The 23510-nt window shown below is 39.9% G+C and overlaps 1 protein-coding gene across 1 annotated transcript in view; it reads right to left on the bottom strand.

The window, feature by feature from the left end:
- The window catches only part of SLC36A4 (solute carrier family 36 member 4), a 110792-nt gene extending 93737 nt beyond the window's left edge, over positions 1–17055 (bottom strand). The window contains exon 1 of the mRNA XM_035328845.1: positions 16987–17055. The gene's annotated coding sequence lies outside the window, so the exon portion shown is untranslated. The remainder of the gene's footprint in view (positions 1–16986) is intronic.
- Between the last annotated feature and the right edge of the window lie 6455 nt (positions 17056–23510).

The raw sequence follows: 23510 nt of genomic DNA, 5'->3' as shown, positions 1-23510 counted from the left end.
GATGAGAGCTCCCGAAGAGCATCCAAGCTGATGCTCCCAGTTCCTACCCAGCTCTTGCCTCCCATCTAGTGGCTACATCCACGCACCAAATATTTCACTCTGATTTTTTTTTTTTAATTAATTTGCTGAACAAGTACTTTGTCTGTAGGCCAAGAGATTTTTAGCGGAAGTGCCAATTAGATTGCTTTTCTGTGACTGCGATGAATAACTAAATGTAATTGGGTAACTTCAGTGGGCAGTGTAAGGCAATCGCCCCATTTCTCAGAATTTTATAAAGAACTTTGTTATGTATCAATAAACCCAATTATTCAGGTATTGTTGTTTCTTCAAGACATCTTCTTAGGAGAGGGAAAGTGAGGAGATTTATACATATATATATATACACATATATGTTGATTTCTTCTGTTGATTCCAGGATTTTGAGCCTCCTAAGGAAGCTGTGTTCACAAACTTTCCACTGCTACCATTAAAACAGAAAGCTTGCTTTTCATCTTAAAGTTCAAAGTTAAAATCGTGTGAGGAAAGCTCACTCCAGAAGACTGTAAGAAAAAAACAACTAAGGGATTGAAACACCTACAATAAAACCTTAAATGAACACAAATTCTTAACTTTACATCCTTCCCTGCCCTAGCTGAGGCCTGACCTGAGGCCTGAGCCACAGCAAGGACGCCCCAGGAAGGATGCTCGTGGAAAGCAGTTGTGTGCTTGCAGGGACCTGGCTGCCAGACTTCATCTGGGCATTCGTGTGCTCGGGATAACGACCCAAATGAATGCAACTTTTGTCAGACATCTATAAAGAGTAAGCATATGCCCTCTTGAGGAGAGTAGCAGGCAGAATGCAAAGCAGGGAATTATCCCATGTGAGAATATGAGAGCTAATAAATAACTATTTCTAGTTCTTAAATAGGAAATAACTCCTTTTGGGTTTATTCCAACATAGGACGTATCTATTTCTGAATTATATTCAGCATCTAAACATGGCACAGAGTTGATATGATCTGAAGTACTTTGTATCACCAGTATGTACTACTATGAGCAAGAACAGTAAATTAAACAATGCCAGGGCACTAACAAATTATAGTTCATCCTATTTAATTGTTAGGGTAGTGCCTGGGGTGTTTCTATGCTCAAAGTTTCCTAAACAACTCCCAGGCATAATTTAGGACTTGGCACAGGCCATGCACCGTTTTCTATTAAACAGTTGCTCAACTTGGGAGGGAAAAAGAGTTTGGAAGTTGGCCCCAGTGCCGGAAAATGCATTTAACGTGGTACTGCAGACATTGCCCTTGGCTACATCCATACTGCTGGGAAGTAAAGGAGGCAGGCTGAAAATTTAAATAATATCATTTTACATATGTAAATGCAGAGTTTGGAGAGCTTCTTCTCATCATGGATTGCAGAAATTTGAATTTTTTGCTGAAACAAGCTGCCCATAGAGCCCAAAATTGCTACCAACATTTGGAGCTGTTGCATGTAAATATCCTCCTCTTTTCTGAGAATGTAAGGAAATAGTTAAATTTAAATTTAGATTTAATTTCTTATTTGTACTGATATTCATTAAGTAAAGGACAAGAAATCCCTTGGCAGCGAGTACTCTGCATTAAGGAGCACTGTGGATCTTCATTGAATAGTGATATGGGGATGTATTTCTTTTATTAGGCTAACAGTTCAGTTCAAATCAGTTAATTTAGTTCCAAAGATGTCTAAATAGTAACTCTGAGAATGTGTCCTACATATTTAACTAGTCTTTCTACAGAAGGTAATTCAAATAGCAAAGGCTGTATACCTAATAAAGACCATACATGCTAAAAATAACAGCCTTATTGCCTGGAGAATTGCAGGAGTGGCTGCTGTATCATAGGCGTGTATAGAGCTAATAATGGGCATTACAAATGAACACAAGAAAAGTTGGACATTTTCAAAGTCCTCTATTTATTTGCACTTCAGTGCACCAAGTATCCTTTTAAAGATAACATCTAAGGTAGAATTGGCCAAAAAAGAACAAAAAGTGATGAAAATTTTGTGTTAAAATTTCTAAAATTCTGTAAGAAGTTACCTACTTAAATTTTATTCTAAAATCAGCCATTATATTTTTTCATTCTGCAGATCTTGCTTGATCTATTTCTGCTTTCAAAGCTCAATGGCAGCTTCGCAAAAGGATAAAACTCACCCTTAGTCTCTCTTACAACCCTTATTCTCTTTTACATATAACATTATCTAAAGGAGCTTCACCATCAGCAGTCTGATCCAAAGCTCATCTAAGATAATGAGAACCTTCCTACACCTTCAGTAAGTTGAGTGTTGGTCCCTAAGTACTGGCAGACACAAAAGACTGAGCTACTAATATGGGCGCATCACTTAATTCAAGAATAATTTTATACTTACTGAGCCCACCAATTTTTAAAAATAGCTCTAGGAGTAAATATGTACTGAGGTAATATTTTGAGCCATTTAATTTAGCAATAATTTCCTGCATTGCAACTAATGAGATCCTGTTGGAATAAATATCATCATCATTGATCCAAGACAGAAGTGTAATCAAGCAAGTTTGGGAAAATAGCATACTGTTATAATACATGACAACCAGATTTGTTTAATAAATGATAGTCCATGAAGAGTCCCCCAAACAAAATGTCCTTAGAGCCCAGAGATTCTTGAATCAAGTTTCCACTAATAAACACAAATCGGTAACCTCTGTAGTAATCAAAAGCCAGATCTAGGTGTGAGGAAAAGATGGTGCTTGGAAGAAATTTCAAAAGACTGTTAAAAATGGCTGTGGTAAACTTTCTGTTCTGCACTGAAACCACCTGTTCTTCTAGAAAATGAGTTCCTCTAGACAACACGCTACAGTGGTGGCCATGGTGTCGGTGCTGTGACGAGATACAGTTTGAAGCATTATTGGCTGCTAAGCCCCAACTGTCCCATTGTCCCTGGCAGTAGTTTTGTGTTGGGAATGATTTGAAAATACAAAATTCTTGCAGTTTTCAGCAAATCAGTGTTTGTACCAAAACAGCTCTTACCTGTGCTGTTTGTAAACACAGAGCTTTCCTGAAGTGATGCAGGTTTGGTAGGCAGTGTGTGAAGAACTACGCACATGCCCTTCTTAGTGCCTTTCTTCTGCTGGAAAAAGCCTCCTTCAGATGTATGCATTCTGCAAAGAATATCTACATCAAGGAACTGTACGCTCCTACATCTTGAGCTGCTCCATTGCAAACTAAGGACAGTCAGAGCAGTTGATAGAGTTTACAGTTAGACAAGTAACACCATTAACTAGCTGTATCCCTTTTAAAATATTTCCTTCTATTGCACAGAAAGAAACCTTTGCTGGAAAAAAAATAAATAAATAAAAAAATCAGGCCTTGCCTGATCTTGGAATTAGTTTCCATTCAGCAGCTACTTCTCAGTATTAGAAGTAATTATGCCAGCTCACACCTCGCAGAGAAGTTACAGACACTCTCAGGCTTGTAAAACATGGTTGGCTTACCATTTAATAAACAATAAAAATCCTATTATGTCTTTATCTATCACAGAGAATTGCTGGGCACAGAATACGGAGGTCATTTCTAAACAGGGAAGAAAAAAAAAAAAAAAAAAAAGAAAAAAAAAAGCTTCAATACTCCTAGGTAGAGCCCCAGTACTGTTGAGATATAATGGGGCAGGATAGTAACAGCACACATTTTAATAGAAGCGAACAGTGATTCCAAAGCCTGTGCTTGGTTACTTTTCTGGAAGAAAATTAATCGGGGGTTCCGATGGTATTTGCTTAAATAAAATGAGTTTGCATTTATTTAAAGGTAAAGATTTATTCTGTGTTTCCTCATGGCTTGTATTAATGTTCAGTCATGGCTAGGCCAGTTTCTTCAGTGATGCCCTGATGTGTTTATTCTCTGTACAAAGAAGATACAACCAAACTGTTTTTGATCGTAGCTGCTAGAGCTACTTGGTAATCTTCTGCTCCTGGAGGAGTTCATTGTTAAGGAGTACTACTAATGAAATACTGTAATTGCTCCCATCGCAGGAGTTAAACTGTACAAATTAGAGCACAATGGCAAACGTCTCATGTGGAGGAAAACAGCTGCTAATGGTATTGCTCTGCAGTAACATTTGCTGACAGCAGTAAACTGAGTTACTGAGGGCCCAATTCCCTTGCCAGCCAGCCAACCTAATTGCAATGGTATCATCAGTGTAAGCGCAAGTTTATTCTGAAGTGCTAACGGGATGCAGGTGGTGAACCATAACAAAACTTACCCAAGTCAATAGAAGATGCCTTTTTTTTCCTGATTCTAGATTTTTTTTAATTATTATTATTTTTTAATGGACTGGGGGACCCAGCAGGACATTTGGGCTGCCTGCAATCATGGGACAAACTTAACATTTAATGCCATTCCCAAAGCCGTTCCTTTCAGTCATAAACTAATTAGATTTCTTCTCCTCCCTAGTCCCACGGGAGCCTATTGCTCCGCTAGGCTTTACCAAACCTCAGTTATGAAGGAAATCTTACTCTATGTGTGAGGGCATAGAAGCATTGCACAACAGCTTAAGAATTTTTAGTTAAAAGTATCTAAAAGGATCCTCAGCTTTTCCAAGGGTCTGATCCCTAAAATCAAATAAATCAATGAAAGGAAATGATCTCTTCCATCAGTGAAATCAGCAGAAATGGAGAAAGCAACACTACACAGTAAGATAACATCTTTTTTATTTCATTCTTAGTATACTGAAAAATGTCTATTATTTCATTAAAGCTTTCAGTAAGTTTGTACGTTTGCTTTTAAAATAACAGGTAGAAGAATCTACTTTTAAATAAAAATATCTCCTCCATAAATGTGAAGATGGTGTATTTAGCATGCAGTCTGGAAAGAATTCTTCCTGACTCTGAATTCCATTAACTTTGCACATTTTTTTCTCACATACTAACTGTAATGTCAGGATCTCTACGGGTGCCTTCCACATGCACAGGGTGCAGAGTGCAAGAATTTATACAGACTATTCCGTGTCTTCAGATTCTGCCTGCAAAGTACTTCTGAGTGGCTCATGTTTGGAATGTCAGCGCTATTAATCTAGTATTTTTGGCTAGCAAGAAATGCAAATTCTCTACATTCATGTAGCACCTTTCTCCCTTCTAACCTTTAAGCAAAGGTTTTGTTTATTCTTGCCTCCCTGCTGGAACAGAAGATCAATTAGAAAAATGGCTAATTAGTAATTTTCAATAGAAAGCCTCAACTTCTTAAATATATAACAACTCAAAACTTATGCTCCATCCTCAGTTTGCTTCACTCTTACAGAGTCACCTATATTCATGATGGTTGACCTATGCTCCTGCCCAGTGCTCTGGCCAGCCTAGCCTACCCTGGACAGGCAGGGCTTGCTGCAGCAGGCACAGCACTCTCTGTGGCAAAGATGGTTTTCCATCAAATGCTTTCCTGGCATGCACATCCTCGCACTAGGAGAGGATGTTAAGTCATTTAATGATTAGTTTCAGTTATTTATGTGATTTCAATTAATCTACAGTTTTCATGTCCTCACATCCAGATTCAGCTTCACTAAAAATAGTTGTCCTCAGATGACTGGGAAAAGCAACTGAGGGATAGATTTAAGTAGGCATTAAAAACAAAACAAAATAAAAACAGAACGCTGTTGTTTAAAAACAGTTCTTTTCATCAATTATCAACTTTAACCATTGTGTTTGCAGGCAGTATGTCCTGTGAGAGATTTTGTATATGTATGATATGTGTATGTTTGCACATGGAGATGCTTCAAGTCTGTCCTGTAAGGATCAGCTAGCTGATGTAATCAAGAGCCAGCTATTACATGGCTGAATTTCAAACACAGAGGTAAGTTAAACATTGTTGCGGCATGATCTACAGGAACTGTCTAACCTTCACACATTCAATTAATTTGCAATTTACATAACATACTCCAGCCCATACGACCAGTTCAAATCAGAGTTTTATGACAGGGATATTAACTTGGTACTTCAATCAACTAATTTTAGACATTTTACATACTTGGCTTTCACATACCCTGTGTAAGGGACTTTGTAATAGGTGACAAATCACAGCTAGCTTTCCTGATAACCCTCCCCTTCCCGAGTGATTCTGAACTTTTACAGGCAGAGGTCCCTGCTTCCATCTTGAGCTCTTCAGTCTAAGGACATCAGAAACGTCTCCAATATCTCTCTTCTGTGAGGGAAGAGGTTGCTCCTGTGCTGCCTTTCTTGATGGAGCTCATCCCACCTCTTCTGTGTTTCCAAAAGAACTTTTCAGGAACTGTAATTGTGGTAAATCTGACACAGAAAAATCCTTTTGGAAAAAATGTTTCCCCGGTGGGTCTTTCACACACTTTGTAGAGACAGAAAATGTCTACTCTCCCAATCTACTCTCAATAGCAGGAACGGTCATTCCAAATTAAATGGGACAAATAAATCTTGGGTTTATGACAGAATTTGTTGTCCACCAACAGATCTGCAGTAGATAGGTCATGATAACCTAGGCTTTTGCCTCTGTACTGTGACTCAATTTGGAGTTAAAGAGGGCAGAGGGGACAAGTCAGAGATTACTGATAACAGGGGACTGAAGTGGTGTGCTGTGCTACTCAGCACTCAGCATAATGTTTGAAAACTACTTATATGTCAGAAGTAGTCAAAACACTCCTTATAAATTAGGTGAAAGACCAGTTGGGCAGAAAATACTTTTAAAATATAATTTTCAGAGTCATGTGGAATGGGAAACAAGTACTCATGTAGCTTAAGTCTGTTCTGTTTTGCCTCCTTTATGGAAAACAATGTATTTATTACAACACCTGCCACATAATCTTATCTCTCTCCATACCCAAGAAGAATGTAGTTTTCACTGAAAATATTTAAATTTCTGTTTATTTCCACAAAATGTTTTTCTCATATGATAAGCCATATTATTTTGCTGCACAGGCTTAAACCTGAAACAATTTCAATGGAGTTCCCCTGGGGATAGAGAAATGGAGAATTTGGGTCACTAATCGTGTTTCTAAATATATCTCATAATAGCCTAACAGGTTGCAAAGAATTCTGATATCTATTCTGTAAGAAAAAGCTGTACAAAAATAGTCTTGTTGACCAAAGCCAATACCTGGCTAGTGCGGATGAATGTCAGAAATTTGCTGATAATAAAGGCTCTCAGTGTCAGAGTCAAGTGTGGGAAGGCTGAGCCCAGTCTCCATGTGATCCCATGCGTTTCACCCCGGATGACCTGTGGCTGCCTGCAGCACCCCAGAGCACTGCGAGCTCCCATTTAGCACTTGGGAGGCTGCAAATTGTTCCTACCACAAATCACTGCACAAACAAAAAGCTAGCAGACATTTGGTGGAAGCGTGCCCGCAAGGCAGAGCCTGGAAAGTGCTCTGAGATACCTGGCATTTCGCAGGCGCTGTGACACAAGTACAGCCTGTACCAACGAGCACTCCACAGTCAGTGTGATGCCTTCAGCTCTGTGTGTCAGCCACAGGCGGTGGTTACTGATGTCTTGCAGAGCCATAACCGTAATCAGTTCCCAGCCCATCCATTAAGCGAGCTCAGTTTCTCATGGCAGAACCAACATCCATCAGCAGAAGCCCCTTGGCTCGCCTGAACATCGACGTCAGTTGTTTTGTTCAGATCCTCTGAACGTCACAGCCCTTTTTAGCACGTGGCCTCCTACACAATAAACAATTGCCAGAAACCATGCTAGCCTGCTTAGCACAGCTATAAAATGTCAGCTGGGTGAGATTTTGTGTCTGTAGGCAGCCTCCCCAGCTGTACCGCTTTCAACCTCTTCAACCTCCCCAGCTGTACTGCTTCCCAGAGCACCTCATATTCACTTCTGGCTCACAGTCCCACCCCCTTCAGCACAAACGCTTCTGTAAGCAAATAAATAATACCAAGAAATGTATGCAATATGATAGAAAGAGATGCAAGAGATCATCTTAAGCAAAGAATGGATTACATTGAGGAAAAACACCAATATGACTATCCTGGTCAGATTTAGACTTGTTAAAAAGACAAAAAATTGGACTTATCTTAATAAATCTAAGAATAATCCAACCTTACCTATGGTTAACCATGCTATACACATGCCAAAAAGAAACAAAAATATACCTAATATTCCTATTGCAATTAATATTTATGTTATTATTCAGCATATGATGTTGAAAGCCAATCCACAAAAATGAAGGGCATAAATAACACATTCCCTCAGTAATAAACACTAGTAAATGAATCTTATCAAGCATTCAAAATTTCTCACAGCACAGCAAATTTAAGTCAGAAACTGTTGGGTTATTTTAAAGATTGGTTTTGCTTATGTGAACATTTTGGGCAAAATTTCTATTTCAATACACTTGTACTTTAGCAGTATATTTTCCAGTAAATTGATTGAAAATGATTTGTATGCAATTTAGTATCATAAAATCAAACTCAAAGGCATCCATTTATAGTAACACAGAATCATGCACTTGGAAGATGGTCGTGGGGCTCACCTGTCTCATTCTTACCAACGCTGAGTAAAGGCAATTTGCCAGCCCACCCAGTGCTTCACCATCCTCATCAGAAAATTCTTTTAACTTCGGTGTCAATATTCCATGCTCAAATGCAAGTGTATTGCTTCTTGTCTTAGCAACCGTTCCTATAGTTTTTGTACTATGTATAGTGAGATTTTATATATACGTACATATATAGATTATATAACAGTTTAGTTTATATATGTATATATATTTCCACCTGGTCTAGTGGGAGGTGTCCTTGCCCATAGCAGGGCATTGGAATTAGATGATTTTTAAGGTCCCTTCTGACCCAAACCACTCTATGATTCTATATTTTTCTGTGTACATATATATTTGCGTGTATATAATACATACTATATATGTGCTATATACTGTATAGTATATCTACATTACATATACTATCTACTACATAATGTATACTATGTAGTACACTATTTATTCCATATAGTACAGATACATCTACATATCTTGCTATTTGCAGCCGTCATGTCAATAACGAGTCATAAGGCATTTGAGAGCAGCTGAAGATCCCGGTAGTTATTTGCTTATGTTTTCAGGCACCTGTGTGGTTTGAAATTTATGTTTCTGGCATGTTAAACCTATTTTATCCTGAAATTACTGTAGGCTATACAACAGTGAAACTCTGTGTAACACAAAAAGCAAAGGCAAATTTGTTATGGTTATTTTTTTCACCTGGGTTTAGCTAGATGGGTCTACTGCTGCTGCATTCACAGTGCACCATCCCAGAGTGGACAGCCACAAGCACCTAATTACCTTGGCAAATAATCTGGTTTTAATATTTATTTTTCTGTTGAAACTCTTTTGATGTTAGTTCTGGAAAAGCGTTATCTTGCTGATTATCAGAAGATAAATGCAATGAAGATAGCTGCAATATTTCCAGATGCAAATGTGTGGTCAAGTTCGTACTAAGAATGATAATGAGACTCATCTGATACATAGTGACCATCTTTTTAATTATCACTGTTCTCCTCTCCTCATTTATTATTCTAACAGAACTGTTTAAGAAACCTCATTTTAAGACTGGAACCAGTACAATTAGAAATATCAATTTCACTTTTAACTGAAGTCACCCAATTAGTAAGTACAATTAATGGCAATTTTAAAAGCAGTTCCCATTAGGATATGATGGGACCTAACTCTCCCAGGATCAATAACAATTTTCTGGTTTTCAGTATCCAGTGTCTGGAACAACAAAAGGCAGAGCAAGTAAATAAATAATAAGATGGTCTGAGTACGGGAGGTTTGGAGTTTCCACAAAACATATATTTTAATGTCATAGTGGTCACTCTAAGTGTGAATACCCAAACAGTTTCTGTTTTGTGTATTATCTAGCATACATGACCACATTTTCAAAATAACTTCCATTTGGGCTCAAAATACATGTCCAGGTATTTTTGGGTGCATCTCAAGTTATGAGGTTTTTTGAAACTTTCTGCTTATTTTCATGTCTTTCCTGCAGCTCGAAGCTTTAAGTGTTATGTCTCTGGTTATGGAGCTAATTCTGGGCTGCCAAAAACTTTCAGAAAAATCTCAGCTAGCTCTCTCCAATGAAAGACTTGAGTCTTATCTGGGGAAGAGCTCATCCCCAGGGTAGCTCCCAAAACACAGCATGGGTGAGACTACACCAGTTCTGCCTTTGCCCAGCACTATTGCAGAAAGACGAAACACCTCCCAAGTGCCTTCCCAAGAGTAAAAACACACACCAGTGGGCTCAGAAACAGCTCTTGTGACGTTATCGGCACCAAAAAAGGTGTCTGTATATGCAGAAAATCAACCTCTTGGCAGGGCTGGAGGGGCACCAAATGGCATCCAGGGGAGACTGTGCCCAAGTGCAAGGCAGCGTGGATGCAGATGGAGAACTTGCCTCAAGCTGTGTGGACTTGTCCCAAGGTCAAGGCCCACTCTCATCTAATCACGTAGATGTGACATCACCATTCATTCTGGATGGCATCAAGATTTAGGTCTGAAGACTTCAGCTTTATTCACAGCCTGAGGACACCCTTGATGTGTACTCTCTAGTTAGTACTTGGAAAAAACCTACAGGAGCAAGATCTACAACAATTGAATCATAAAGGATGATAAAACTGCCAAGTTAAGGTTACAGCTTCAGTTTTGGAGTTCTGCACTGTTTAACTGCTTTTATTTTCAAACTATTCCTTGTTCAGGTGGTAAAGCTCTCTAGAGGAAAGAGGATTGTTTTGGTTGTTTGGAGAGAGGTTATGTTTGGAGAGGTTATGTTTTTGAGATCAAAAGTACCATTACATAAACTAAATAAAACATTGAGAGTAGCATCCTTTACTTCTACTGATTTAATGTATCACTTATGAATAAAGCTAAGTAGCAATCACCTCTCATTTTGTTTTTGGTGAAGTTTCCAGGTCAGATTCTGTGCCATTGGAAAGCTCCGTTCACTCCCCTGAAATAATTGACCTGTCCTAATGTACACCAGCTGCTGCTTTCATCCATTTGTAGAAATACAGCAATTTGCTAGACATATCCATGGCTGATAGTACAGGTCTTTTATGAACTAGCCCATCTAGTACTATATCTTCCTTGTGATTTCTTATTTTTAGATCAATACAGTAAGTACCATTAAGTATTCTCTAATTTTAGGCTTTTATGCCCCATTATGTTACTTTTAAATTGTCATCATGATGATATTACAGGCAACATGATGGACACATCAGGCACCAATTAAGATTTAAAAGCTAATAATGATCTAAAAATGTAGGTAATTAGAACTGCCTGAGAATAATTTTCTCAGGGCATCTACACATTGACATGTGTAGCTTTTTTAACCTAGTGGTAAAGGATCTTATCCTCTGGCTCTCCTGCTTCCCATGAGTGCAGCCAGAGGTCAGAAGGACATCCCAATGTCAGAGGCCACTGGAAGCCCTGGATTCCTGTTTTCTCACTAAAAGTAGGACAGAGATTCCTTCTGAGTCCTGTTTGTTGTGCGTTGATTGGAGACCCCATATGTATCACTCCTGCATGAAAAAACAATCTGGAATTTGCAACAGGTAGAAAAGAGAGTGAGATGCACACTGAGACTTTCAGCTCTTGAATCTAGCAAAGTCCTGGTCCTAACAGAAAATCCAGACAAAGATTGGACACATATCTCTGATCTCAAATTTAACTGTGCTACAAAAACTTTGTGGCAGTGTGTAGTGGCAAGGTTTTGGTAGCAGGGGGCCATAGGGGTGGCTTCTGTGAGAAGGATCTAGAAGCTGCCCCATGTTTGGTAAGGGCCCCACTGCTGACCAGAACTGAGCCAGTAAGTGATGTTGTTTGTGCCTCTGTGAGAGCAGATTTAAGACAGGGAAAAAAAAAAACGCTGCACCACACAGCAGCTGGGAGAGTGAGAGGAGTGAGGAACAGCCTTGCAGGCGCCAAGGTCAGCGAAGAAGGAGGAGGAGAGGTGCTCCAGGCGCCGGAGCAGAAGTCCCCTGCGGCCTGTGGTGAGGACCATGGTGAAGCAGGATGTCCCCCTGCAGCCCATGGAGTACCACGGTGGAGCAGGGTTCCACGCTGCAGCCCGTGGAGGAGACCACAGTGGAGCAGGTGGACCTGCACCGACGGAGACTGCGGCCTGTGGAAGACCCCTGCCGGAGCAGATTCCGGGCCGGACCTGCAGCCCATGGAGAGGAGCCCACGCAGGAGCAGGTGACCTGGCAGGAGCTGCTGCCCGTGGGGGACCCAGCTTGGAGCAGTTTGCTCCCGAGGGATGGACCCCGTGGTACGGACCCATATCTGGAGCAGTTGTTGAAGAGCTGCTGCCTGTGGGCAGCCCACCCTGGATCAGTTCAGCAAGGACTGCATCCCGTGGGAGGGACCCCACAGCACAGGGGACGAGAGTGACTGAGAAGGAGCGGCAGAGAAGAATTTCTATAGACTGACCATAGCCCCCATTCCCCCGTTCCCCTGCACCGCTCGGGGGGAGGAGATGGAAGAGGGTGGATGGGGGGGAAGGTGCTGTTGGTTTCTTTCCTTTGTTTCTCACTTCTCTAGCTTGTTAGTAATAAGCAATAAATCTTACTATCTCCCTATGCTGAGTCTGTTTTGCCCATCACAATAATGACTGTATGATCTCCTTGTCCTTACCTTAACCCTTGAGCCCCTTTCATCATATTTTCTCCCCATTCCTCTTTGAAGAGGGGAAATCAGAGAGTGGTTGTGGTGGAGCCCACCCGAGTTAAACCACCACACTGTAAAGGATTTCAGTTAAGCACCTTCTGACTTCCAATGACATAAGTGAGATCTAGCTATTCATGGAAAGATAATATTCATTTATGATATTTGGTTTCTGAACAAGTGTTTTTTAAATTTATCTCTATTTTCTTTTTTCTTTTTTCTTTTTCCCTTACTCTCTTTTCCAGCATTTTTAACTCATGGGAAGGTGGGGAAAGACAAGATTTTTGGTTTTCTGGCCAAAAGATCCAAAGTTTCCAAAAGATCTGGTCAAAGCTTCCCAGGATTTCTTAATGTTTTTCTTTCTCCTTTTTCTCTTTTTCATTTATATAACTGTATAATCTCTGTACTTGGAAAAGTACAGAGTACTTTCTTTCCCTCTTGCCAAGCTCTGGTGTTTTGTTTTGTTTTTCTTTTATTTTCTTTGAAGTTAAAAAGTGCAAAAGAGAAAAATGAAAACTTGTAAAGTTTCATTCTATTACACCTAATGCCAAAAGAGGGGAAGGAAGAAAGAAAATAGTATCCAAGCTATTATAACTTCTACCATGGTCTGATTTTAAAAGTTGAACAAAAAAGTGTTTGTCTGCTTCATTTAGAAGATCAATAGAAGTGTGCCTGAGGAGAGGTAGAGCACCCTGAGCTGAAGGAATCCAGCTGAGAATTTCCATAAGAAATTAGGCTGATATAGGGATTCTTTGCAGTATTTCTGTTTCTCTGGCTAGAATAATATAAAGATATGTCACTCTGCAAAGGACTTTCCATCATCAGAAAATAGTCTATATTGTGTTTAATTGTAGCTTCAATATTTAATCTACCAAGAAATTATTAAGTACTGGCTTTGGGCATAAAAACCCTATAGCAGTCAAATAAAAGAAATTTAGTTTCAAAAAGTTCTTAGCTGTAACTTAGGTGTTTCTCATAGCTCAGTCATTCATTGTAAAGACGCCTCAAAACCTTTTCAGCCCTATAAGCTGGAATTGGTAGATGATTAATTCTTCCCACATAACAATAAGTAAGTCTTAAAGTAAGTGTTTAGGCTACTTAGGCTATTCCTGAAAACAGAAGAAGAATTCTTTCCAGAAAATAACTCCCCAGCAGGAGATTTCTGAGTGTGTGTATGAAGAAGACTCCCATCTGACAAGAAAATTGCTTACTTGGCAAAGAAAGACTTACAAAAATACAGTTCTTGCCTTGCTGAATGATTCTGAAAAGCTGCATGTCATATGTAATGTTTTGAAAGCCATGAAGTATATAATTTTGTGAGACAGCAAGGCCCAGATCCTGCCCATCTATGAGAAAACAGCCTGACAGAGCCCTGGATAAGAACTATTGCCATTACTCAGAACTACTCTCAGCTTGCCTTGTCCCATTTCATTGCTTGTTCCCTAAGACAGCAGGGATATACAGTCTGGATTCCAGTCTACATTAGGCAGTGGTGTTTGTATTGCTCTGTTTATCACCATTTACAGGTCCTATTGAACAACTGAGGAGGTAGAGAGTCTCTTCCCCGTTTATTCTTGAGTTGCTCTAGCAGTAAAGCTGAATTGTCTGACTGATAGTTTGAGATTGCCACATTTTCATACACTGTGTTCTTCTTCCAGCTCCCCATGACCAATTCCTTTAAGCCTTTCCTAATTCAGTGGTGAAGTCTCACAAAATGCTAGGGGTGGATAAGAATTGTTGTGCTGCGTTATACAGATGTGAGGTGGTGCAGTAAGCATCAGGGCACATCTTGCTTCGTGGAGTGGCTGCAAAGAGTGGTTAAAGCAGCTCTGCTTACCCTCCAAAGAGCACCTCAAGACTCTGTATTTCTGTTTAGTTCACTCAGAGGGAAAGATAACTTGTTTTGCCCTCGGCTTGATTAATTAACACAACGAGATAAGGCAGGGCTGACTTAGAAGTTAAACTGCAGAGCAGAAGAAATATTTAAGGTAAAGAAAGGAGGTGTAGCTGTAACTGGTTGTGAATAAGTTTTAGTCTTCTGACTGAAAGACTGTCAGAGGCTGTAACAACCACAGGTAAGATTAATAATGGAAGGAAAGGAAAACTAGTCTTCAGTTTTGCCAGTTACAAACAGGATGATGCTTGATGGCTTCCTGTGCTATGAGAACTTGGACCCAGAGATCCAGGGCAGTCTTTCCCACTTCCTGAGCTGAACTTAAAATCCTCTGCTGAATTTAGGAACAAGCAAGCAAACAAAACAACAACAAAATCGATATATTTTCACAAATATGAAAACCATAAAAAGCATAAAAAGTTCAAGAGACCTGAGTGTTTAATGTGGAAAAAGTTATGGATTAATTGTATTTATTTGAAATATATAAATTAGATTTTCTTTAGTCATTAGAAGAGTAGCATCTAACCTGAATGCCTCTGCATTTCCAATTCATGCCAGAATTTCAAATCTTTGTGAGTAAGAGTAACTAAAATCTAGCCATGCTACTGACTGCTGCTACACTATAAATAATATCAAAGATCACATAAATGCCTGAATGAAGATACAGAAGGGCCTAATTAAATTAATGACTGCAATAATATATAAGGGGAAATAATTATGTTTAAAGCACCCTGTTCTAAATAACAAAGGAAAGCTTTAATATATCATTCTTTTGATTTAAATAACAATCAGATGATACCCAGGAAAAACTCTTAAATGCCTTAACGCATAATTAAACTTGTAACAGTAGGATGGTATTCACCAATTAGCAAGAGATATTCATGTGAGAGGAACACTTCAATAAAACCAGCAGCATTAAAAAATCATTTATATACAACAGACCAAGCCAGGCAGAGGAGAAAAACATGCCTTTTCCAGGTGTAACCCTTTGGAACATGCCACCAGCTTTCCTTCAAAGGTGATTGCCTCTCACTGCTCCAGGGGATAGTTTGTTAGAAAAACCCATTACTCTACAGCCAGCACAGCTGCCTAACAAGCACGGCCTTCTGCTGTCTCACATTAATTTTGTTAATACTTCTTGTATTAATACTTCCTCACGCAAAGTTTCACAGCAGCTGTTACCAAGAAAGTTCAGGCTTTAAAAGCTAAGCCTGGATCAAAGTTGCCTGCAAAGCATGGCTGTAAAAGTTTCTATATGTGTAATAAATTTCCTAATCAATGGTTATTTCTGCCAAAATGGAGGGGACATGTACAATGTACTCCAGTAGGTGAGCAGCTTGTCCATGACTACAGGATATAAACATTTTTGATGTGCCTGTGCTTGATGTACAGCTGTAATATATTTGTAACAATTAATAATGTATTAACCCTTTAATAAGCCCTCAATTAAGAGAATCTGAAGCCCTAGGCAAGTTTAAAATGCAGACTTTCTTGGCTGTGATAGTCAAGCCAAAGGCTTGTAACATGTTTTCCAGATTCCCCAAAGACTAAATAAATCATGATTCATGGAATTTTAAAAATTCATTGTGCACTGAAGTCATAGATTACTTTTAGGTCAAAAAGCAGTGTGTCCAAGAGACCACGGACCGATTTTCTCACACAGAAGCCTATTCATAACCCTGTCTCAACAGAGTGAATAAGCAATTCAGAGTTACCGGTGACTAGCACAACAGGTGCATTTAGAGTGCTGAAGTTACTAAACCACAAATAAACATATAAAATAAATTTAAAAAGTAAAAATAATTTGAAAAATAAAAATAAAAACCCTAAAAGCAAATAGCTCACAGTTCTGCACATCACTGCCATTCCTGTTAATTCCCCCTGTGGCCCCTACAACAGGTGAAATACCAAAGACCTGCTACAAACAGGTATAACTGGACAAGGAGTTATATGCTCATCTATTTACCTCTGTGATTTCTGTAAGAAATTCCTTTTTATTTCGTCTTTATTTCCTAGGGCTTGTGTGTTTTTGAAGAAATGTAAGATAATGGAGAGCCATTTGAATCTAACTTCACAATGAGCAAACATTTTCAAAAAGTGGCTTGCCAGGGAAAGCAGTAGATGGGCTTTTTGGGAAGTGCTGATTTTGTCCACCAGGATGTTTCTATCCTGAAAAGGTGACATCAGAGTGCGTCAAGCAGAGACCAATGCAGCTGATATTTTGTCCTTTACTTTCAATTTACAGAATAGACATATTTACAATGATGAATAAGTCCATCTTTTTAAAACTATTCCTTAGCCTAGCAAGAAAATTGAGATCACCTAATTAGCAAGGGCAAACATTTCCAAGAAGATGAAACTAATGCTTAAGTCCCATTTTCATATGGGTGTCTGACAAGACTTGAAAACAATTACACTATTTCTCTTACCAAAACCTTGGAACAAAGGCAGAAGGGCAGCCGCCACTGCAGTTCTTGCAGTGTGCCAGGTCAGTTCTGTCCACGCCACGGCTGCTGGGTGACCTGCGGGCACTGAGCAGGAGATGGGGCTGCAAAAGTCACGGCAGCTGGTGGACCTGCTCTGGTTTACAACAGATAATGTTTTCTTCCAAAAGCTGACTTGTCTCTTAGGAAACACCTGCAAATATAGACCTAATTAAAGCACCAGCTTGCATAAAGAGCAGTGATTATCTTGCAGAAAATATTCCTTCCATGCTTCTCTGTTTATTCTCTGGAACTCTTCTCTTTCAATTTTTTCTGCGGATATTTGCCTGAAAACAACTATAAAGCCATCACTGAAAACTGGTTCAGTCTCAGACGTGATAAAAGGTTGGCTACTTTCTATTTACAATAGCACATAGGAATTCAAAGCAAGTCATTTGTACTGAAAACAGGCAAAACTCACCTGAAATCTGAAATCCTTCCCCAAGCCATTAAATTTTTTTAAGAACACGGACTTGAGCTAGAGTAAATTTGGTCTCATGATTACTGTCAATGGTGGAGATTTCACCACTTGAAAAGGGATTATATTTGTGCATCCCAGTTTGGGAAACTGGCAGGGCTCTGGTGCTTGAGCCTGAAATACATTCACACTATATCGAGTATTATTCTTAAAAGCCATTTCATCGCTGCAAGTACTAATTCACTTCCATTCCCTCATCAATAATAAACAGAAAACTTTAGTATCATCAAAGTTAAGATAATTCCGAGTGTGTGTAATAGAGGAGAGCTGTGGGATGCCCGCCGGAGCAGACCCTGCCGCTCCCGTGCTGCGGGCTCTGCTGCCATCAAGTGGAAATCAGCACAAACGCGAAGGCTCAGATCTCATCCTTACCCAGCCTCAGTTGTGCGACAGTGGTCTTAAGAATGGAGACCCCGCAGAGTGCAGTCAGCAGATGCCCTTCGCTGATGGTGAATCCAGCTCGCCAGAAACGCTGCACCAAGGGCAAAGGGTGTCATCATCATAGAGAAGTTCAAGTCGGCAAGGTCATTCCTTATGTATGCGTATGGACACCCCTAAAATCGCCTATAGATGGTGATGGCCATCCAACATCAGTCCAGGAGCAGCTGTGGGGTGATGGTGGCAGCAAGAGCAGTGTCCTGCTGATGCAGAGATGTCCCTCAGCACCCAGCCCGCACACCAGAGCAGGGCTGGGGACCACAAACAGCCCAGCCCAGGGGTGGCTGGACAAGCTCACAGGTCTCGGTCTGGCAGAAATTCAGCTTGCATTTCTCACCAACCTGAGCAAACAACACAAGTATAGGCCAGTTCCAGCGATGCTTTCCCATCATCATCTTAAAGCTGAGCTGCTTTGCAGCAATGTGCTCATGGACACTAGAACCAGCAGTACAAAGTGTTTCCCTTTGCTTTGTCTCCCTCTGGGCACAAACATTTCTGCTACATCACCCTGTTAGTGCAGAGAGCAACTTTTCTACTAGTTTGTACCATTAGCAGCACATGGAGACCTAGTTGGCTGGCTTCTGTGTGCTACAACAGAGTTACATTTACCCCACATCTGTGAATTAGCAAATATAATGATAATAATAATTTCTGGTTTTTTTGACTTTTGATACTATTATTTATTATATATTGCCACTACTGAAGAAGAAAACATGGCTTTAAGGACTGAAAATGGCATGAAAATCTTTTCTAGACATCAGCCAACGTGTGCAAGTAGACCAGAACAGCTTTTCTGGTTCATGCTTGCACAGGATTCATTTAATCTGGGATTCAGTCCTGAATAAAGATACATTTCAGCAAAATATTCATACATACCATTACTGACATGCTGCATGGCAGTACTGCTATGATCATTAGACCCATTTAAGGCTGGCATTGTAGCAAATGTTTAGCACTGAGAGAACTGAACCCTTACACCTCCATGAAATGGGTACAAGGCACAAAAGAGTTACAAAATTCTGCTTATATATATATATTATATATATATAATTGTATAAATCTAATTCTGATATATATATATAACAGCTTTTTGGGCTGCTATATCATAAATCATAAATCTTTCATAAACTGGTCAGCTTCCATCCTAAATATACTTCTCTCTGTTCCCTTTAGTTTCCATAAATTTGCTTCTCAGATACTTAGAAACTTTCCTAACTAAATTATTTCATATTATGTGTTCTTCTTTTCTTTTGTCAAGTTTGTCTTTCAGTTTAAATCATCTGCACTCAGTGAATATTTCTCCCTTCTCTGGCATGTCTGTCCTGATGTACTTATAAACAGTAATTACATTTCTTGTTAACCTTTGGTTTGTAAGGTTATGTAAGCCAAATTTTTCAGTCTTGTCACATCTTTTTCCATTAGTAGTATCAAACCAGAATGTACTTACCTTCCATTGCACACACATAAATTATCAGATTAAAAAACGATAATTGAAAATGAGGATCAGAGTTATTGGGAGCCACCAAGAGCCCTGTAAATAGAGATGGGCACAAGGCAAACTTCTCTGTTCCAGAGCCATATGGGAAAATCACAACTATAATTCAGTCTGAAACAAAATGTAACAGCATTTCTGTCCAAATGGTTTTACTATGTAAAATGGAAAGAAAAGTTCTGGTCTAAGTGGGAGTCTTTTATTCAGTCCTAAATGAAGTGTTTCATTTGATTCTTTTTTTATTATTCCAGTCCTTTTATAGGTCTTGTTATCTACTTCTCATGAGCTCTTGTTTAGAAAAAAAGAGGCTTTTTTAAATGCCATTTAAAAAATCCAAAACTTTTTAGGTTTCAGATAGATAATGTCAAAACAGAGTATTGCAGCAATACACAATACTTAATTCTGAAGATGTTAAAATGAAATGTTTTGGCATTTCCTCCAATTTATCCTTTTTTTTTTTTTTTTTTTCTCCCAGTCTCAGCTGTCTATCAGATTTGATGTGACCTCACCATTTGCTTACCTGAAATTTTCTATTTTGGCAAAGTTACTAATCCTCAGAGAAGAAAGTGGCATGTATCTATCTACTGGATCTGCCTCATGTTCCTCTTCATCCTGTCAAAAAAAGGTGATTGATACAGGTCTCTGCAAAATGAGGAGCAAAATGGAGGTGCTGAACTGGGTTCAGTTGTCATCTGATTTTCCCAATATTAAAGCCAATAAATATCAAATGCAGGTAGCAGGTGGCAGGTTAATAATAATAATAATAATAATAAAACAAACAAACAAAAAAAGTTTCACTGCAAAATTCCTTTCTATAAATGATGCCTCAGAGGATGACTTAAAACTTAGATATCATTGCTGGCTTGGGAAGTCCCCAAGCTGCAAACTGTGGACAACCTGAAGAATATTTTGGCAAATAATCATCATGTGCTTTCTCCACTCCCTGTGGATGTACTTCTGGAAATGTTATGAGGAAGGATACTGAGCGCCACGGACCTCTGATCTGACCAACTCATCTGCTCAGCAAGTAGAGCAAAGAAACAGAATTAATGAAAGAACCAAGCCTGGCTGCTCTGCCCGTTGAGCACAGCTGTGCTTCAATGGTGCAAGCTCTACTAAAAACGTCACATTTGATGTCTGAAATGCTCTTTCGAGTTCCTACTGAAAAGCAAGTAGCTGCCCTTCTGAGAGGCTTTAATGGGCCAGATATTACCTATTTTATTTCCCTAGAGGTAAGCTTATGATAGCTTGTCCTATCAAGCTGTTTACTGTACCATAGTAGTCTATTTTATTTCCTTTTGTCTTGTGTAGGGATTCAGATTTGTTGAGAACACGGCATCAATAAATAAGCAAAAGGCAACACGATAAGATCTTAAAGCAAAAGAACAGACGTGGAGTGGGGAAAAAACAACTTAACTTTGTTTAGACATTAGCTCAATTGCTTCAAGCCCATCAAACACAACAGTTTATATTTCCCTTCATTCTGCACAAACACTTAGCACAGCATGGGGGTGAAGCTGCTCCTCAAATGCAGCTTTCCCCACTCAATCTCAATTTCAGTGCATCCATTACAGAATGCTCTGGCAGCATTATTCTGCTTTCTCTTTTAAGATGAGAGGAGCAATTAAACCGATTAAACTTTTTCTGAAGCCTCAGTCCTTTAGATAGGTTCTTAAACGTCACAGTGACAGCTGTTGATCTCATGCAGCCTTGGAAAAGTACTTGAAAATCTGCTCTGTTATATATAAGCACCGTGCTGGTATTGCTGTGTTGGTGGATTTGAAGAGCCAACGCATGGAGCACTGCAAGAAGAGTCAGGCTAGGCAAGGGAAATCTCTGTTTTTGTAACACTTATGAGAGATTCTTCATTAATTATTACTCAAAAGAATTATTTTTGCCACTTTTAGGAGTATATTAAGAGTCTTTCCAAATAAAAAGCTGATAATGTCATAAGAAGTGTAAAAGTGAAAGAGGTTCTCAAGCCCTGGTTCATGGACCACTTGTTAGAAGATTGTAGAGGTAAAATGGTGTAGTTGGTACCTTCTCCTGATTCCCAGCTGCATTAAATATTGCAAATATTTTCCAAATATCCCAAATATTTCCAAACAGCTGCTGATTTTGTGAATTGAATTATAGGGTACCTTAACTGGGAGGTTTTTTGACCATGATGGTAAAGGGAGTGACAAGAGTTCCCAAGAGATTACATGAATTACATGACAAAAGCAGGGTAAGGCTACAAAAGAAAGGCTATGCAATGCCTTGTGGCTTAAGGACTATGTTATTACAATATTAATCAGGGCCTGAGGTGTCATAGAGAGAGCTGCTAAGCTCACTGAAATTTGTGGCTTCATTTATAGTTACAAACCACTTGCAAATGTGCCCAGTGAGACAGAAAACATGGCACTGAAGGACCTGGGCATCGTTCTTCAACTCAGTGCATGCTGCTGCATGGAGGGAGAGAAAATGAGAAAACAAAGTCAGAATGGAGATAAATGGTATAGAACAATATACGTCAATAAGCATTTATTCCTTAGGAAAATGCTACTTTTAAACGAATAGTGGGAGAGGGAGAGGTGTGGGGAAAGAAGAGAGGTGGTCACTGTTAGTAGGGAAGTGCCAGGGAAGGGGCAGCCAAGAGGAAGGGTGAACTCAAGACAAGGCAGCCCAATATTGCCCTGCCCAGCTGCAGTCCACCCCTGTCTCTAGGCGATCATTCTCCTGCCATGCCAGCCACCTGGGCTGGGTTTCTCCCAGTAAGGCTGGGATTTGCTTTCATGCTGAAGAAAAGGTCTAAAATAAGTTGGGTGTTGGAGGAACAACTCTGGAGCCAGTCCTAGTGTTTTATTCAGAGGTGGAGGGCTGTGCTGACATGGCTTGCAGGAGGGTGTTCGGAAAGTCCTGTCTGGGTCCTTTGTTTCACCAGGCCCCTTCTCTCCTCTCTGGTCCTCAGCGCAAACAGCCTTCCACCTTCCTAAAGAATTTTGTCACTAAAAAAATGCCTGGACATTTGGAAATGACTGAATGACATGAAGCAGTATGAAATGCCACACAGAAGATCTCAAAAGGAAACTAATGATTCTTGGTTTTAGAGCAGGTTTTTCATGTTTTACAGTAACAGGGAATGGGGATCACTCACTGAATGAGAGAAAAGCAAGGTGAGGCTGCACGTGGAGTTCTATCTTCAGTTCTGGGCCACCCAGTACAAGATAGACCTGGACGTACTGGAAAGAGTCCAATGCAGGGCCACCAAGAAGATGAAGGGACTGGAGCACCTCTCCTGTGAGGGAAGACTGAGAGAGCTGGGATGGTTCCCAGCCAAGAAGAGGAGGAGGCTCAGGAGGATCTCATCAATGTCTACAAATACGTGGAGGGAGGTATTTGTATATATACAAAGAGGATGGAGACAGGTTCTGTTCAGTGGTGCCCAGCAATGGAACAAGAGGCAATAGGCACAAACTGGTACTCAGGAGGTTCCTTCTGACCACCTGGCAGCACTTCTGTGCTCTGCAGGTGACAGAGCACGGGCACAGGTTGCCCTGGGAGGCTGTGGGGTCTTCTCCTTGGAGATCTTCAAAAGCTGCCTGGACATGGTGCTGGGCAGCCTGCTCAGGGTGTCCCTGCTTGGCCAGATGACCTCCAGCGGTCCCTTCCAACCTCAGCCATTCTGTGATTTTGTGATATTGTACTGCTGATGTAGAAGTCCTGCAGAGAAAGAAAATGTATTTGATAATACATGTGATAATTAAAAACTATGTAGCAATGCAGGTGGACAAGGTCTGACTTATGATTGTGCTGTTTCATTTTTTTAGTGCTAGTCTAGCAATTTTAATAACATTCATTTACTTCTGGCTGTGTAACACACATTAAAGAGAACTTGGATCACTAAATAACAGTGCATTCACTCCTTAATTGATCTAAAAGACGCAGTTGGTCTTCGCATGTGGTAAGATGTGAGAGAAAGCACTGCATATTTCCAACCACATGCAAAAAATGTTTAAAAGACATGAAACAGTCTGCTTCAATAATAGAGAGGAGTTGCCACTGAGGACCACGGTGATCAGC

The sequence above is a fragment of the Oxyura jamaicensis genome, chromosome 1 (genome assembly GCF_011077185.1).
Source record: "Oxyura jamaicensis isolate SHBP4307 breed ruddy duck chromosome 1, BPBGC_Ojam_1.0, whole genome shotgun sequence".
In the NCBI taxonomy this organism is placed as follows: Eukaryota; Metazoa; Chordata; class Aves; order Anseriformes; family Anatidae; genus Oxyura; species Oxyura jamaicensis.
The sequence above is the reverse complement of the archived record's forward strand: the minus strand, read 5'-3'. Positions and strand labels throughout refer to the sequence as shown.